The sequence below is a fragment of the Schistocerca americana genome, chromosome 1 (assembly GCF_021461395.2).
Source record: "Schistocerca americana isolate TAMUIC-IGC-003095 chromosome 1, iqSchAmer2.1, whole genome shotgun sequence".
NCBI lineage: Eukaryota > Metazoa > Arthropoda > Insecta > Orthoptera > Acrididae > Schistocerca > Schistocerca americana.
In genome coordinates, this window is record NC_060119.1 from 921961288 (window position 1) to 921981160 (window position 19873).

The 19873-nt window shown below is 44.6% G+C and overlaps 1 non-coding gene across 1 annotated transcript; it reads left to right on the forward strand.

The window, feature by feature from the left end:
* The first annotated feature begins 19565 nt into the window (after positions 1–19565).
* On the forward strand, positions 19566–19637 carry Trnaq-cug. The gene has a single exon. It is a non-coding gene; the product is annotated as a tRNA-Gln (tRNA).
* The last annotated feature ends 236 nt before the right edge of the window (positions 19638–19873 follow it).

Sequence of the window (19873 nt, forward strand, 5' to 3'; positions counted from 1 at the left end):
TTTTCTTTGTTGATGTTAATCTTATATCCTCTTTCAAGACGTTGTCCGTTCAGTTAAACTGGTCTTCGAAGTCCATTGTTGCCTCTGACAGAACACAATGTCGTCGGCAAAGCTCGAAGTTGTTATTTCTTCTCCCTGAACTTTCACTCCATCACAAAATTTTTCTTTGGTTCCCTTTACTGTTTACTCGATCTATAGGCTGAATAACATCGGGGATAGGCCACTGTTAAAAAAAAAAATGGTTCAAATGGCTCTGAGCACTATGCGACTTAACTTCTGAGGTCATCAGTCGCCTGGAACTCAGAACTAATTAAACCTAACTAACCTAAGGACACCACACACATCCATGCCCGAGGCAGGATTCGAACCTGCGACCGTAGCGGTCGCTCGGTCCAGACTGTAGCGCTTAGAACCGCACGGTCACTACGGCCTCCTAGGCCACTGTCTTCTCAACCACTGCTCCTCTTTCAAGCCCCTTGACTCACATAACTGCCGTCTGGTTTCTGTACAAGATGTAAATAGCCTTCCGCTCACTGTGTTTTACACCTGCTACCTTCAGAATTTTAAAGAGAGTTTTCTATCAGTATCTTCAAAAGCTTTCGCTAAGTCCCATCGGAAAGCCGTTGTCTCAGCAGGGATCCCGATCTCGTGTTCAGTTTTGCCACATGTGTTCACGGAAACAATACTCACTTTAAGACTAAGGAATTCTGATTTGGTAAAAACCGCGTAATAAAAGTCAGGCCAACCTTCCTTTCTGAAACGCTATCCGGAGCCTCAGCGGATTTTTGAATTAATGAAAAGAAACTGGTAGAATACTGAAACTTCAATGTATCGCTGGAGGTGTGGTTGTTTTGTTCTTGACAAAATTCCTTGTAACGTTCGGAGGTCAGATGGGAATTAAAAAGGTGACGGGTTCCTTCTAATTGTACGGAACTGCAAAGAGTGAAACAACAAAGTAAGAGAAATTTCTAACATTTTCAAATGGATAGTCCCAAGATATTTTTCATAGCAGTGCTGGGAATGACTAAAACAAGGTTTTGGTATGCACAAGTATCACCAGCCAGCGACTTACAAGCTGTCGAAGATGAGGTGATAACAGCGATGAGTCACAGAACGTTCTTCATCGCAGTTTGAGTATTTTATTTGAATTTTTATTTTCTTCTTCGCTTTGCGCATCCTGATGTTTCGTGTCAGTTCTTGGACATCAGGCTAAAGGTGTGCTGAGAAGCGAGATTCAGTAAAAGAGAAGCGCCGGAGTATTAGTTGAAAGTTGATTAGCATGAAGTTTTGCTCAATTTACAGACAAAAGGAAAGAGTAACTACTTGCAATTTGAAACCGTTCCTCTTTAAAACAGTTGGCGTGAGCGCGCGGGAGATATGACATTTTTATTAAAACGCCTGCCGCCTGCCACCCGCCCACCGTTCTCTTCTCGCCTTCCGCCCCCGGGGGCCGCTCGACGTAAAAACTCGCCGGAGAGGGATACGGGAACTCGGCGGCGCCCGACGCCTTTCTTGCGCTCGGTGGCGTCCCTGAATTTTAAAGACGAGCGACGGCGGCGGCGGCGGCGCACCGGATGTGAAGGAGTTCAGCGCGGCCGGCGCGCCTTATTGATTCCCGGAGCCGGCGGCAAGACAAGAGTCGCGGGGCTATCGACCAGCAGATAAACTGCCTTTATGTGGCTTTCAAATGTCACCTTGCGGCCGGTGGTCGGTCAAATATAGAACGGGCCCCAGCCGCCACGCCACGCCGCGCCGCGCCGCGAGCCGACTACGTGTTCAGCCTTAGCAGCCACACGCTGCCCCGCAAGTCGCGACGCGCCCCCGGCACGGACATCCTGCCCCGCGCTGCGCTGAACCTTCTGTACGCGTTGCTACACTGCCGAACGAGGCAGGCCTGTCACAGCACCGTATCACCACACGTTACCCCTAAGTGGGATTTTATATCGTTTTTCTCACTCAAATCGCATTCTGTGGAAACAGACCATTGCGCTTCCGTCGATTTCTGAAGCTAACGTTTGATTCATGAGACGATACAAACAGCGCGCTGTTTTCAAAATGTAGGTAAAATACGTATAATGAGACACTCACATATCTTCTGCGTGTAAGAGCTAAAAATGTGTACAAACAACCTCAGACTTCGTTAGAACTTACTTAAACGGCAAGTGAATAAAATAAAATAATGAATCATGTAGATGTAGCTGGGTGGTTCTCCAGGTGAGGAATTCAAGTGGCAATAAGAGATTGAAGCAGCACTGACAGACAGATTGATAACCCCCTCTCTCCCCCTATTCTCTCTCTATCTGTCTTTATGTGCAGGTCAATCTCCGGGCCGATATCTGGAACCATTGCATGGATTGGGATCCGATTTTGACTAACAGATACACTGATTCACGAGAAACCTTTTGGTACGGTATATAACTTAAAAACATTTCATACAAACTGTCTGAATAAAGATGAAAAAGTTAAGATGTGGAAACGATGACACTGCCACCTAGCGAACAGCCGCCGTAACTTGAGAGAGCAGCAGTGCCTTCAGGCAACACGAAGTGCGAGTGAATTCCCGCCTGGTCTGACGGTCTAGTGATACACCGTTTGCTTTGAAATCAAAAAGTTACATCTCTATGCAATTTAAAATTTCCTAAAGTCAGAAGACGTAGAGCTAAAATTGGCCAGATTGAGACGTTTCTGTGAAACATGCAAAGTACAAAAAAGAAAAACTAATCGAACTATACCAATTAATAGCCTTGCTTCTGCTGCTGTATGATGGAGGATGTTGGACCGTAACATCTGATCAATTGCGTCGAACGTACTTCTCGGGTTCGTAACGGGATATTCGCTACTGAGTCTTAAAAGAAAAGCCAGTATTAGACTAGAATTAAATCTTGAACTTATTACAATTATAACTAAAAAACAGAGGCTGAGCCGGCCTGTGTGGCCGAGCGGTTCTCGACGCTTCAGTCTGGAACCGCGTGACCGCTACGGTCGCATGTTCGAATCCTGCCTAGGGCATGGATGTTTGTGATGTCCTTAGGTTACTTAGGTTTAAGTGGTTCTAAGTTCTAGGGGACTGATGACCTCAGAATTTAAGTCCCATAGTGTTCAGAGCCATTTGAACCATTTGAACAGAGGCTGAACTGTAAAGACCATGCCCAAATATGTCTAATACTTGGATAACAGAAGCTGTGTAACATAGTAAGCAAGAGAAACGTTCGACGTCTCTTAAAGAGATGGCGTGAACACATATCAGACGGAGGAGGCCAGAGGACCTAACCCGAGAGCCACAGAAGATGAAACATAGGTGTCTAAACACGTCTGGGTGTGTGGAAGAAGGAATAATTCATGTTCTACGGAAAACGGAGCATACGAATTGAGTTTCAAAAGTAAGTCGCATTTTGTTTCTTTGCTGGAGACTAAAAACTCTCACCCGAGGATATAGGTATTTCTTACGGAGACATCCCAACCTCTAAGACGTACCGAAAATTTAGTTCGTATCGGAAACAGAGCTCCGTGTTATATCCATAATTTCGACGAAAAATACAACTCTTCCTCAATAATTGATGGATAAGCTTTGGGGTGATAGGTACAACACTGCGAAACAACATTCGTGTGATGCTCGAAAACATACACCTGTTTTCAGATGCATGTCTGATTTTAACCTTCCGGAACCAGGTGCCTGCCATTTCCCCACCTATGATATTATTGCACTCGGCTCCCCGTAGTCGCTGTAGGAAACACGCGGTTGACATCACAGTAAACGAAAACCGTATCTACTTTTTCGACTGTCGTATACACTGCAGAAGTCTGAATAGCTTAAAAAAAGAATGGTTCAAATGGCTCTGAGCACAATGGGACTTAACATCTATGGTCATCAGTCCCCTAGAACTTAGAACTACTTAAACCTAACTAACCTAAGGACATCACACAGCACCCAGTCATCACGAGGCAGAGGAAATCCCAGACCCCGCCGGGAATCGAACCCGGGAACCCGGGCGCGGGAAGCGAGAACGCTTGAACAGCTTCACTAGCGAGTTGTCTGCAGCAGCACAGATTCTGATGGGCCTGAAGGGCACAAGTAAATACACGAGATAACCGATGAGCTCTCACTCCCACCTGCAATAATGTTGCAGTCGACTAATACGTGAACCCAGCGTTGTGATGCACTGCTTTAGTACCATGACGGAAGTGGGAGGAGAAGGGTTCAAATCCCACACCATGCTTGCCATAAATCGCCTTAGGCGTATGTCGAGATAGTTCCTCTGAAACGACACTCCCATTTCCTTCCACTTCTTAGCCCAGATGGATTATGTCCTCTGTCCTCGAGAAGGAGCCAATCCACAGCCTTGCTTGTTTCCTTCCTACAATGCGTAGAACACACCGTATGAAGAGGTTCGTACATGAGAGCTCCGTGTTCTAACAAATGTGAAATATCTGATAACATCCATTCAATATAAAGAGGTAGTCCTTCGAATTCGTCTGACGCACTTTTATTGTCTGTGTGTCGGTTCTGCGATACATGTGGTCCCAACAAACAAAAACTGGTGTAAACTGTCTGTAGCTTAGATCTGCAACAGAATATTACACATACACCAGTCCTCACTAATGTTATAAATGCGAAAGTAGCTCTGTCTCTTACTTTTCCACGACAAAACCACTGAACTGATTCCGACGAAATTTGGTATGTAGATAGAGTGAACTTGAGAAAGAACAAACGCTACTTTGGAAAGTATTATCTTTTTGAGTATTATTAATGTTTTTAATTTGGTACGTACACGTGAGTGGCATGCAGATGAAACTAGCGCAGAATGTTTATATATCGTTTCGTGACAGCGCGAATCTAATGTTTACTTGTGCCAGAGGTTTCCGAAATTTTGAAATCAATTGCTACCCCACCTAGCGAAGCTGAACATTTTTTACGGCGAAATATTGTGGAGACTCAATACTAAAATCTGACGGTGAGCCCGGTAACCGCACATAAAACTATTACGTCGGGAAAGCCTTAAGAAACATATTATAAATATTATGTATTTTACGACGTGTCTCGCAAACGTAAGTCTGCTTTAGCCCACAGTTCTAAGGGAGGTCGAGCTGTGGAAGTTACTCGAGCCCAGCAAACATCGGAGCAATCTCAGAAACGCCGGAAATTACATGTGAACGCCATGCGCCCTTAGATCTGGAAACAACAGTTACAAGCGTGTCACATTTTAGACGCTGAGCGTCACTCGTCTCTTACGCCCTTTGGGACGTTTGAAGACTGACAACGACAGCATCATTTAAATGCTGCACGACGAATAGAGAGCCCTCAACCATTACTTACCCATCGTAACAAAACAACTGACATGCGAGCGTAGTCGCGGGTAATTGTAACTGAAAAATATTACATTGCTAGTTTATGAAAACCCAGAATAAAGCCACATGTTCTTTCATTCTGAACAATAAGTGACAAAAAGCGATAACTTTACCAAAGTAGCATGAAGTGCCTATATTACTTCGACACAATTTAAAAAATTTAAATAACGTTGACCTCAAGCCCTGGAAACGTCGGTACACACGCATTTCTCCTTCTATTACTCTATGTGGCCCTGACAATTCCCAGGTTAACAGGTATATAGTGTCCCTTTATTTGTTTTTTACGCATTTTTGAAAAAAAGTGTCTGAATGGCCATTAATGGCTCTTATGACAAATGAAATTTAACAAAAATGAACACATTAAATCAGCTTTGCTGGCTGTGCTTCCTGTAGCATCCATTCTCCAGATCTGCATGACGAACAGTGTGGAGTAGATCAGATCGTAGAAGGCGAATTGCAGATCAGGAGAATCACGTATTCAAACGCGGCCAGAAAGTCGGAGTGACTAATGTAATTAACACCTAAGCGAAGTTAGTATTCCCGAACGACCAATGATGTATTTTCCATATAGTTCAGGGAATACAAAACACTTCAAATATCAATACCTGGATACTGCAAAAATGTTTGAGACGGCGAGAGGAGTAAAAATGCACTAGGGTCCTTTCAACTTTACCGAACGTGTTACCCACCAATGGAGCTGATGGCTTCTTTCGATATAGCAGTGTAGACCGCGTACGTCATGCAGATGGACAACAAATAGCTTCGCATGTTGATTTATGCGTTTCTAGTTTTAAAACGATTTCTCAGCTCCAAGTAGATCAATACAATATGCTTTTCACCTATTTTCTCTTGTAAAAGACCGCTAATGGTTTCAATAGAAAAACGCAAAGAACAAACAAAGTTGAAAACGGCTTTCCGGCAGGCAATCTATACACCCCTCAAAGTGTTTCACAATATCGAGAAAAGTGTCCTGGCACAAGAAAACGGAGTCAAATCACAAGGTGGGAAAAAGATCCAATAGGCAACGGCGACTCGGTTCGAAACTCGATTTAAATGTGCCTCCTCCGCTTACATATTCTTTCCGAACTTCTCTCTCAGACTACATCCTTAAAACACATGAAACAAAAAAATATATTATCACAGGCAATATCTGTAAAGCATCATACAAAATCCTGAAGACCTCCTTCTAAATTAATCTACATTTCAAACAGTATTTTGATTAAGCAAGTTACCTCTAAATATCCCGATCTCTTTCAATAAATGGTTGAAATGGCTCTGAGCACTATGGCACTTAACTTCTAAGGTCATCAGTCCCCTAGAGCTTAGAACTACTTAAACCTAACTAACCTAAGGACGTCACACACATCCATGCCCGAGGCACGATTCGAACCTGCGACCGTAGCGGTCACACGGTTCCAGACTGTAGAGCCTAGAACCGCTCGGCCACCTCGGCCGGCCTCTTTCAATAGTTTTGATATCTACGCTGCACGGCGAATCAATACTTCAGGATCACACCGTAGGTTCAGTGACCGTCTCACGTACACCAATGCAGCTATGTAAACGGTGTGTAGCGTGTTGTGTTATTTGCGTTACGAGTACAGGTAACGAAAAGTTTGCACTGCTGACGCGAGACGAAGCTTCAGTAAATACACACGGCTGCGTTAGCTAACACGGCGACATACCTCGCGGACACGCTTCACGTTAAGTATCGAGCGCACTGTCAACAATAACAGTCAGCAGGCGCGTGACAAAGAACAAAACATTCACCCACTACTGTTAACTCACAATATTACTCCTCCAGAAAGTCACTGATTATGTCCTAATAGATAAAACGTCTCAGCCATATGGAAGCGTTATTTGCCAACACAACTCATGGAAAAACTGTGACGTAGTAGTGAAACTAATAGTGATAAGCTCGTCGCTTGAGATGAATCACCACCGTTTTACGTATGGCATTTCCCCCGCATTGTTAGTCCGTTTCGTGACAACAGCGGTACGTACCGCAGGAAATCGCCGCCGGCGTGTTGTCGTGGGGACTTTACAGCTCATTAATGTATACGAAGTCGTGGACATCCTATTAACGAGTACTGCTGAAAGTACAATTCCACCGGAGATTAACAAGACACAAACAGTGGAGACGATAGATGCATTAGCTACGATTACGGCAATCCTGTGGGAGCAGGAAAGCGTCTGGGAAGACAAAACGTAAAATATAGATCGCCCATCAATAATTGGTCCTCACAAGAGTGGCGGAGCGTCAACGTTATGCAAAAAGCTTTGTCGTGGATTGGATATCACAACACCAACGACAAGTATGAGGGTTACAATCGAATTACACTGACGATGGAACTGATATCATCCTCATCTTCCCTGTCTGGTGGCACACAGCTAATCTGCAATTAATTTCTTTTGAATATTATGACAGTAAAAAATAGTAATGGATAAGGCAGCATGTTCTTAATTTGTCTTATTTAATTTCAGTATTAAATTCTCGTCTCATGTAAAAGCCGTTCCAGGTAAGGTCTAATACGATTGAATAATACTATTTCTGCAATTATTCTGAACTCTTATTAACGACCGCCACTTTTATCAATTAACATAATTTCTGAACTGGAAGGGATACAATAGGAACGCTTTTCAGGTATCGTACTTCAATACTTCATCATTTTTGTTATTGCAAAGCATACACATACCTTTGTATTAATACGTCTGTACTCTTCCAGAAAGTAAGAATGGTAGAAGTTTTGAAATGGCCGCAATTAAATTTGTATTACAGAACCTTTCAGCGAGCAGCGAGTCATGTTAGTATTTGCAAGGGTTCGTATTCCGCGCAATCGATTTCTCTGCGTCGTTAGTAATCTCTGACCAACACCGGAGCTAACGCGAAGTTTCTGATATTCCGTAAGATATATGTTATACGGTATTTGGCGGAGTCTACGCAGTGGGCCTGATCATTTCCTCCTCTTCTTGTTCCATTCGTGGATAGTACGCAGCGGTAAAAACTGTGGACGCTCGTGCGAGTATTATCGATTTTGTCGTCGCAGTCACTATGCGAGGTGAATATTGGTCGAACTAATATGTTTCTTGTTTTGGAACTTGGGCTCCTGTAGTTTTTACAGCAAGGCTCCACGTGATTCGGAAAGTCTTTCTAATAGCGCCTTCCACAGCAATTCTTTGATAGTTTCTGTGACACTGAAGCTGTGACCAATTTTGCAGCTCTTATTTAAGTCTTACTTATCCCCTCCGATAATCCAAGGTATTAAGAGTGCCAACCCGTGGAGCCATTTTGTGACCTTCTCTGTGCTTTGAATTGTATTCTTTCAGTAAATACGAATTTGTTGGCTCCCTTTCTCCCGAATAGATTTATGTAGTCGTTGCGCTTTAAATGATTCGGAACAGATACTCCAAGATATTTGACTGTCGCGACTGATACCAGTGAACTATCGCTGATAGCGTAGTTCAACAATATCGGATATTTCTGTCTGTTTATCTGCATTACATTACGTTTAATTACGTTGAAGGTTAGCTGGCACTATTTGCGCCACTCAGTCATTATATGCACATGTCTCTGCCGTTCCAGTTATCCACCGATGTTGCTGCGCTGAAACACAATTCATCGGCCAACATTCACACACACACACACACACACACACACACATACACACATACATACACACCACATTACACTATTAAAAACGCCACAGACAAACTTCGAGGAATTATAGAGGCTATACGGAAAGTATCAATGCTAACGTCTGCTGTCACAGAACGTTTGGTGTTTTATTATATCACATAATGGCTTTCTGGCCCTGTAGCGTCAACTTAAGGTGTAAAATCGTTTAATACATTATCAACATGTGCACGTGATTGAGGTGATGTGAAATGTACGATCCTGTTGTGAGAACGCCAGATCTTTAATTTAGAAATCAAATTTGCAGATTTAACATCTGACCGCACAACAAGAACGTACATTTCGCCTCACCACGTTCGAGGACGGATGTAATTAATACAGTAAACGAATTGCACCTTATGATTGACCCAAACGGTCCGAAATGAGTCGTGTGATATAATAAAAGGCAATTTTTTGTGTGCTGAAGGCGTTATTATGCATTCTACCTGTGTATTGAATACAGTCACGTCCACAACAGCAAAATATGGGTAAAACTTGATTACAGAGGATTTATTAAAGGAGAAATTAAAAACAGGAACCCATATCCAGGACTGTTATCCACAGCGCTATAGAACGTCGAGGTTTTAAGTGCGAAAGCGAACCTCTAGCCTACCCCACGGCAGTAAGTAAAAGTTTGTACGCTCCGTTTCATGCCATAGCAATTAGCTACTTACTCTCCCTTGGGCAACATCAAGCTATATAGCAATAAAATTGCTATGCTTGACGCACGTTATGACCGACACATCTGTGAGGAGGGAGTAACAGGTGATAGCGTCCATAATGAGAGTTTCGCACAACCAGAGTAGATCCGGGTACAGCTATCACTGTGTTAAGTCCATACATAAAATGGGAAAAGTGCAACCCTTACGTGGCTTTTGAGGGACGCCATGTAGCTTTTTTCCCTACATCTCTGTGTGCATCATAACTCAAATTTTGTTGTGATGTGGGTTAATAATGTTAGGTAACTGGTTAATGATGAAATAAAGAGTTTATTTCAAAATAAATTGCAGTAAAATTACTTTTTTTTCAGAAATTTACGGCAGATACGAACCCATACGTAAAAGACGACTATGGCAGTACGCGTATTGATGTAACAAAAAAATCTGAACCGATTTTTATATAATAGATGTCTCCATCGGTATGATGGATATTCCTAACCAACAATCATAATTTTATGTCAGAAGTAACGTGCTCTACGACTGGAAAGAGTGTCAGGGTATCCATTTCTATCTGTTTTACAGTTATTAAGTTTATGCGGCACAATTTTTATTCCATTCTGAAAGTAGTGCACGTCCACCGACTTCGATTTCTGTTATAGTTAAAAGATACCTCGTATACCTTCACGGCTGGGTACATTGCACACTCATCGGAACACCTGCACATACATCTCTGCTCCGCAAGGTATCTGATGGGGTGTAGTGGACGGTAGTTTGTGTACCACTGTTTCTTTCCACATTTCTTGTTCCAGTCGCTAATGGCCTGTGCGAAGAACGACAGTTGTCAAGCTGCGCGACGTCTAATCTCTCTGATGTTACCTTCATGCCTTTTTACGATATAGGAGAAAGCAGTACATTGGTTCACTAATCGAGGAACTGTCAGTAACCCACATTGTGACGCACAGTGCCTCTCTTGTAGCGTCGCCTGCCCCTACAGGTGGCCTAGTATCGCCGTGACGCTTTCACGCTTACAAAATGATCCTGTAACGAAACGCACTGCTCTTCTTAGCATCCTTATTTGCTCTTTTAATCCCACTTAGTATGAATATTCAGATATTGGTCGAACGTGGGAGGTTTTTTTAAGTTTCCTCCTCTGTAACTACGTTTCATGAGGATTCTCCTGAATGAAACTCAGTCTGAAGGTCATTTTACCCGCGATTAGTTTTCTGTAGTTACTCCACTTTAAATCGCTCTGTACGCTCGATCTCAGATACGTAATGAATGTGAATGCTTCCAGTGACTGTACAATAACAATTTAATCGTACAATAACGGATCTTTCTGCCTATTTATGAGTAATAATTTACATTTTCTATCTTGAAAATCAACACCTAGTCCCTGCACCAAGCTCCCATTCCCTGCAAGACTTCCTGCAACCTCTAAAATTTGCTAGCGTTGTGAATTCTCTGTGTACAACAAAAGAGTCTGCAAAAAGCGGTGTGGAACTTTCGATGTTATAACTGCACCACTAAGTGGTTTACGCCTGTCAGTGTAGACTAACCGTTTTGGTGACCATATGTCCACACTTCAGTACCTGACCAGCTGCCCAGAGGAACATAAGCATTAATGGCTTGCTCTTGCCACGTGTACCTGGAGGTACTAACCGGCCTAAGGACATACAACTTCATGACAGCTATAATTATCAGTCTGAAAATGACGTAAATACTGATGCAATAACGTTCAGTACATTGTTCTCAGTCGCAATAAAAATATCTTCATTTACAACCGTAAGTTCCTGTATATATAGTGTAAAGTAATGGTACTATCACATAAAATTGTTGAGGGTTTTGTGGCTAGTTCTTGACGATTTGGCTGTTGGCTTGTGTCTTGGGTTATTCGGCCAGTGTTTGTTCAATGCTTACGCTCGGAACGTCTGAAGAAAACATGTCGGGTATGGCATTTCTGTCTTACATCCGAAGGATGACGGACAGAACAGGCCGGAAATTGAGCAAATAAAGCGTAAAGAGTATTTACAAACCGATCAAGAACATCAAAGATCGGCAAAGGACAAAAGGGACCCACCCACTTGGAACTTCGGGAATGTACTGCCAGCCGTGTAGATGTGGAAAAGTCTATGTTGGAATGAATGGACGATCCTTCAACATCAGGATCAATGAATTTAAACTGTACTGCAGGTTACGACAGGTGGAGAAATCGGGAGAGGCGAATCGAGCGCTTTGTGAACCAGACCACATGCTAAAACCGGCTGACACGGAGGTTTCCGCTGTGGAGAAGAGCTACGGCCCCTGCTTGTTCAGAGAAGCTACAGAAATCTGGAAACATAACAACAGCTTTAACAACAAAAAAAAGCCTCTTGGTAAACTTAACCAGCCTTCCCGTGATGCAACGAACTACCATTGCAGGTAGTCAAGTGGAAAACCGTAGCGGTAAGACGACGGAGAAGCCCTCAGACGTTGGCACTACAGGTGCATATAATACCTTCGGTCCTAGGTTCGACTCCAGGCCACCACCAGCACTTTTGCTGGCGAAATATCAAGCAAAGCGTTAAACAAACGTCGACCTAAGAACAGGATCCAATAGGCAGTACGTGTCATAACTGTCCTTAGGCTTATGTCTGGAGATTTGTCTCCTGTAAGAGTGGTACGCCGTGCTGAGTTTGCTACGAACTCTGCAATACAAAGCAGCTCTAATATTCTGTACGCTCATAATTTGTTAATTAGCTTTCAGAGCGGAACTGTAACGAAAGCCTTCTCGAAGTGAAAGAACGTGGCAACAACGTAGACGCCGGTGCTTTCTGGCTATTGTGGAATAACTGAACGAGCTGGGATCCCCACGATCACTGTTTTCGCATTATTACTATTTTCGGTCTCCAGAAATGTTATAATACGCGACCGTAATAGATGTTCCAAAATTCTACAGACGTCAGTGAAATACACTACTGGCCATTACAATTGCTACACCACGAAGATGACGTGCTACAGACGCGAAATTTAACCGACAGGAAGAAGATCCTGTGATATGCAAATGATTAGCTTTCCAGAGCATTCACACAAGGTTGGCGCTGGTGGCGACACCTACCACGCGCTGACATGAGGAAAATTTCCAACCGATTTCTCATACACAAAGAGCAGTTGACAGGCGCTGCCTGGTGAAACGTTGTTGTGATGCCTCGTGTAAGGAGGAGAAACCCATCACGTTTCCGACTTTGATAACGGTCGGATTGTAGTTTATAGCGATTGCGGTTTATCATATCGCGACATTCCTGCTAGCGTTGGTCGAGATCCAATGACTGTTAGCAGAATATGGAATCGGTGGGTTCAGGAGGGTAATACGGAACGCCGTGCTGGATCCCAACGGCCTCGTATCACTAGCAGTCGAGATGACAGGCATCTTATCCGCATGGCTGTAACGGATCGTGCAGCCACGCCTCGAACCCTGAGTCAACAAATGGGGACGTTTGCAAGACAACAACCATCTGCTCGAACAGTTCGACGATGTTTGCAGCAGCATGGACTATCAGCTCGGAGACCACGGCTGCGGGGAGACAGGAGCGCCTGCAATAATGTACTCAACGACGAACCTGGGTGCACAAATGGCAAAACGCCATTTTTTCGGATGAATCCAGGTTCTGTTTAGAGCATCATGATGTTCGAATCCGTGTTTGGCGACATCGCGGTGAACGCACATTGGAAGCGTGTATTCGTCATCGCCATACTGGCGAGATAATATGGGTTGCCATTGGTTACAAGTCTCGGTCACCCGTTGTTCGCATTGACGGCGCTTTGAACAGTGGACGCTACATTTCAAATGTGTGACGACCCGTGGTTTCCCCTTCATTCGATCCCTGCGAAACCCTACATTTCAGCAGGATAATGCACGACTGCATGTTGCAGGTCCTGTACTGGCCTTCCTGGATACAGAAAATGTTCGACTGCTGCCCTGGCCAGCACATTCTCCAGATCTCTCACCAACTGAAAACGTCTGGGCAATGGTGGCCGAGCAACTGGCTCGTCACAATACACCAGTCACTACCATTGATGAACTACGGTATCGTGTTGAAGCTGCTAGGCAGCTGTACCTGTACACGCCATCCAAGCTCTGTTTGACTCAATGCCCAGGCGTATCTAGGCCGTTATTAGGGCCAGAGGTTGTTGTTCTGGGTACTGATTTCTCAGGATCTATGCATCCAAACTGCGTGAAAATGTAATAACATGTCAGTTGTAGTATAATATATTTGTCCAATGAATACCCGTTTATCATCTGCATTTCTTCTTGGTGTAGCAATTTTAATGGCCAGTAGTGTAGCGCTATAGTTCTGTGCTCTTCGGCAACCATTTTCCAGTCACTAAGAACACAGGCGGCTGCCGAGGTATGCAGATCTGCCAAGGCGCGCAGAAAGTGTGAATATACGAGCAGCCGAGCAGTGTGGATTCGGCGACCGCAGAATGTGAGGCAGCTGGCTGGCGCCGCGCGGCACGTGCTTCGGCGTGCCGGCGGAGCCGCGGAGCGCCCTCGAGTGCAGGCGCGCTGCACTGCGCGGCGTGGGCGGCGCGGTGCGGCGCGTTATTGACGTCGTGTCGCGTCGCGAGAGGAGGAGGAGCAGGCGGCGCGGTCTGGTGGCGTGGCGTCGCGCTGCAGTTGGGCACGGTTCAAGGTCACACGCCGGTCATTACAGTCCGCCCGAGTCTGCACGCTCATTAACATTTCGCGCGCGCCGTCTGGTTACGACCTCTGTGTGGACGGCGAGGACAACAGTTCTGGGCTCGTCCCAGAGTCGACGAACCCACTGAAAGTTACAACAGAAAATGAACGCCTTTCAGTTTTTCAACGCCAAAAGGTTTGGGATGGCCATAAAAACATTGGGACCTTCACCATTGAAGGCCAAAATTACTCAATTTGAGTAAAGGAGGTGACAGTATCATGTGGAGTGTCCCAGGGAAGTGTGGTAGGTCCACTGTTGTTTTCTATCTACATAAATGATCTTTTGGACAGGGTGGGTAGCAATGTGCGGCTGTCTGCTGATGATGCTGTGTTGTCGTCGTTGAGTGACTGTAGGAGGCTGGAAGATGACTTGGACAGGATTTGTGATTGGTGTAAAGAATGGCAGCTAACTCTAAATATTGATAAATGTAAATTAATGCAGATGAATAAGAAAAAGAATCCCGTAATGTTTGAATACTCCATTAGTAGTGTAGCGCTTGACACAGTCACGTCGATTAAATATTTGGGCGTAACATTGCAGAGCGATATGAAGTGGGACAAGCATGTAATGGCAGTTGTGGGGAAGGCGGATAGTCGTCTTCGGTTCATTCGTAGTATTTTGGGAAGATGTGGTTTATCTGTAAAGGAGACCGCTTATAAAACACTAATACGACCTATTCTTGAGAACTGCTCGAGTGTTTGGAATCCCTATCAGGTCGGATTGAGCGAGGACATAGAAGCAATTCAGAGGCGGGCTGCTAGATTTGTTACTGGTAGGTTTGATCATCACGCGAGTGTAACGGAAATGGTTCAGGAACTCGGGTGGGAGTCTGTGGAGGAAAGGAGGCGTTCATTTCGTGAATCGCTACTGAGGAAATTTAGAGAGCCAGCATTTGAGGCTGATTGCAGTACAATTTTACTGCCACCAACTTATATTTCGCGGAAAGACCACAAAGATAAGATACGAGAGATTAGGACTCGTACAGAGGCATATAGGCCGTCATTTTTCCCTCGTTCTCTTTTGGAGTGGAACAGGAAGAGAGAATGCTAGTTGTGGTACGAGGTACCCTCCGCTACTCACCGTATGGTGGATTGTGCAGTATGTATGTAGATGTAGATGTAGAAGATACCACTTTGCAAGAGAGTGGGATCGGATTTGGCAGGCGTCGATGCCTTGAGCACAGAGACGTACCAAGTCGGAGGTGAGACAGGTATCCACCAAGGGCGCAGACACAGAAGGGCCCAAAAATTTAACGGAAAGAAGATAGTTTCAAAATTAACCAAGGGAGGTACGTCAGTTTCTCTACCCCTTTCGTACCCATTTTCTGCCTACGAGAAGAAGCCTTTCTCTCGGTCCGTAATTGTGACCTACGAGTGCATACGAGTCTCGTCAAACTAAATTCCGAGCGCTCGCGAAATGGAAATCACAATGAAAGTTAGAAATGTTTTATTTGCAACTTTCCAGTTACTTTCTACATCTTCATCTACATCCATACTCCGCAAGCCACCTGACGGTGTGTGGCAGAGGGTACCTTGAATACCTCTATCGGTTCTCCCTTCTATTCCAGTCTCCTATTGTTCGTGGAAAGAAAGATTGTCGGTACGCCTCTGCGTGGGCTCTAATCTCTCTGATTTTATCCTCATGGTCTCTTCGCGAGATATACCGGGTGATCGAAAAGTCAGTATAAATTTGAAAACTGAATAAATCACGGAATAATGTAGACAGAGAGGTACATATCTACACACGTGCTTGGAATGACATGGGGTTTTATTAGAACCAAAAAAATACAAAAGTTCAAAAAATGTCCGACAGATGGCGCTTCATCTGATCAGAATAGCAATAATTAGCATAACAAAGTAAGACAAGGCAAAGATGATGTTCTTTACAGGAAATGTTCAGTATGTCCACCATCATTCCTCAACAATAGCTGTGGTCGAGGAATAATGTTGTGAACAGCACTGTAAAGCATGTCCGGAGTTATGGTGAGGCATCAGCGTCGGATGTTGTCTTAGAGCATCCCTAGAGATGTCGGTCGATCACGATACACTTGCGACTTCAGGATACCCCAAAGCCAATATCCGCACGGACTGGGGTCTCGGGACCTGGGAGGCAAAGCATGACGAAAGTGGCGGCTGAGCACACGATCATCTCCAAACGACGCGCGCAAGAGATCTTTCACGCGTCTAGCAATATGGGGTGGTTCTAAGAAATCCCAATGTCATTCCAAGCATGTGTGTCAATTTTTACCTCTCTATCTACGTTATTCCGTGGTTTATTAAGTTTTCAAATTTATACTGACTTTCTGATCACCCGGTACGTAAGAGGGAGCAATATACTGCTTGACTTCTCGGTGAATGGATGTTCTCGAAACCTCAACAAAAGCCCATACCGAGCTACTGAGCGTCTCTCCTGCAGAGTCTTCCGCTGGAGTTTATCCATCATCTCCGTAATGCTATCTCGATTACTAAATGATCCTGTAACAAAGCGCGCTGCTCTCCGTTGGATCTTCTCTATCTCTTCTATCAACCCTATCTGGTACGGATCCCACACTGATGAGCAGTATTCAAGCAGTGGGCGAACAAGTGTACTGTAACCTACTTCCTTTGTTTTCGTACTCCATTTCCTTAGGATTCTTCCAATGAATCTTACTCTGGCACCTCCTTTACCGACGATTAATTTTATATGGTCATCCCATTTTAAATCGCTCTTAATGCCTACTCCCAGGTAATTTATGGAATTAACTGCTTCCAGTTGCTGACCTGCTGTATTGTAGCTAAATGATAAAGGATCTCTCTTTCTATGTATTCGCAGCACGTTACACTTGTCTACATTGAGATTCAATTGCCATTCCCTGCACCATGCGTCAATTCGTTGCAGATCCTCCTGCAATATAGTACAACCTTTCATTGTCACAACCTCTCGATATACTACAGCATCATCCAAAAAATGCCTCAGTGAACTTCCGATGTCATCCACAAGGTCATTTATGTATATTGTGAATAGCAGCGCTTCTACGACACTCCCTTGCGGCACACCTGAAATCACTCTTACATCGGAAGACTTCTCTCCATTGAGAATGACATGCTGCGTTCTGTTATCTAGGAACTCTTCAATCCAATCACAAAATTGTTCCGATAGTCCATATGCTCTTACTTTGTTCATTAAACGACTGTGGGGAACTGTATCAAACGCCTTTCGGAAGAAACACGGCATCTACCTGTGAACCCGAGTCTATGGCCCTCTGAGTCTCGTGGACGAATAGCTCGAGCTGGGTTTCACACGATCGTCTTCATCGAAACCCATGCTGATTCCTACAGAGTAGATTTCTAGTCTCCAGATAAGTCATTATACTCGAACATAACACATGTTCCAAAATTCTGCAACTGACCGACGTTAGAGATATAGGTCTATAGTTCGGCACATCTGTTCGACTTCCCTTCTTGAAAACGGGGATGACCTGTGCCCTTTTCCAATCTATTGGAACGCTGCGCTCTTCTAGAGACCTACGGTACACCGCTGCAAGAAGGGGGAAAGTTCCTTCACGTACTCTGTGTAAAATCGAACTTCAATACAATAGTCACCGCTCCGACTTAGACCTCTGTCCGGGAGTTGTACTAACTCTCTAATACCCTCACCATAGAAGGCACCATCCTGAGATTTTCGCCAATTCTCTGCACTGGGCTGCAGCTCGTTGTCTACACCAAAGTGTTGTCCTCATAACCAGCGGTTCATTTGAGCAGAGACGAAAATCAGACGGAGCCAAGTCCGCTCTGTGTGATGGCGGATCAGAGACTGCACATCGAAAACACTCCAGGAGTGTCTTCATTGCCCCTGTAGTGTGCAGCCGAGAATTGGCATGAAGAAGGCAGTGCGTGTGACAGTTAAGTTACGTGCGGTTGCATGAAATTGGGCGAAATTTCTCGGGGGGCGTCCATACTTGGCGGGAGACACTATTTTCTAGGCACCCTTATGTGCTACGAGTGCACTCAGAACTGCAAAGTGCAACGTGACGCAATCGACGGGGATACTAGATACACTGCACAATAGATATGTGCAAAGCTTCATCGGATTTTCTCTGTGCTTTCCATTTCGCGACCGATGGGAACTTAATTGCCGGACACCCTTCATAGTTGTCGCACAGGGTCATTTCTTCCAATTATCATCTCAAATACACTACCTGATCAAAAGTATCCAGATAACCATATGTAACGCGGAATCGAACACTAGATGTCATGAGCCGGCCGCCGTGACCGAGCGGTTCTAGGCGCTTCAGTCCGGAACCGCGCTGCTGCTACGGTCGTAGGTTCGAATCATGCCTCGGGCATGGTTACGTGTGATGTACTCAGGTTAGTTAGGCTTAAGTAGTTTAGGGGACTGATGACCTCAGATGTTAAGTACCATAGTGCTTAGAGCCATTTGAACCAACCTATGTAATGTGGAATCGACCACTAGATGTCATGAGAAGCGTCCCCCCCCCCCTCCCGCCAATATAAAAGGAAGACTGTATGTATCAACAAGACAATGCACCCTGTCATAAATCAATATCAGCGAGACTATTGTTTGTGGACAGCAACATTCCTCAAATGGTCTAGCATGCCTAGAATCCCGACCTGAACGCAATGGGACATCTTTGGGATGAAAACTTCGCTCCACCGTCCATCATCACTATCTGCTCTGGTTTCGACTCTTCAGGAAGAAAAAAATGGTTCAAATGGCTCTGAGAACTATGGACTTAACATCTATGGTCATTAGTCCCCCAGAACTTAGAACTACTTAAACCTAACTAACTTAAGGACATCAAATAACACCCAGTCATCACGAGGCAGAGAAAATCCCTGACCACGCCGGGAATCGAACCCGGGAACCATGGCGCGGGAAGCGAGAACGCTACCGCACGACCACGAGCTGCGGACTTTTCAGGAAGAACGTGCTGCCATTCCTCCGCAAACATTCAGACACGTCATTGAAAGTGTCCCCAGTAGAGTTCTAGACGGATTTTCTTCTTTCTAGGTACAAATCTGTTCACTTGTTCTAGGTACAAATCTGTTCACTTGGTTTGCTTCACTTGCCAAGCAATCACTTCCTGAGAACACCGAAGCTGCGCGTACTAAAGTGGTACCTCATCTGTTGGACGAGATGGACGTAGGGAACAGAAATCTGGCCATAGTGTGTGGTTTCATGGTATAATGGTTAGCACTCTGGACTCTGAATCCAACGATCTGAGTTCGAATCTCGGTGGAACCTTAGACAGACACCTCACTGATGTCGACTATTTGGTGCTCGGACACTTTTGATCAGATAGTGTAAATGACAACTACCGAACAGATGTCTATTGCTACCATCGTTTATGTGGCAACATTTAAAAAGCTACCGTCTACACAGCTCGAAACGTAGTCGCTATTAATGTCCTGATATCAGCTGACAGCGTACTACATTGTGGAATAATGAGTGTAATGTGTGTAGTGACTTGTAGTGAGAAA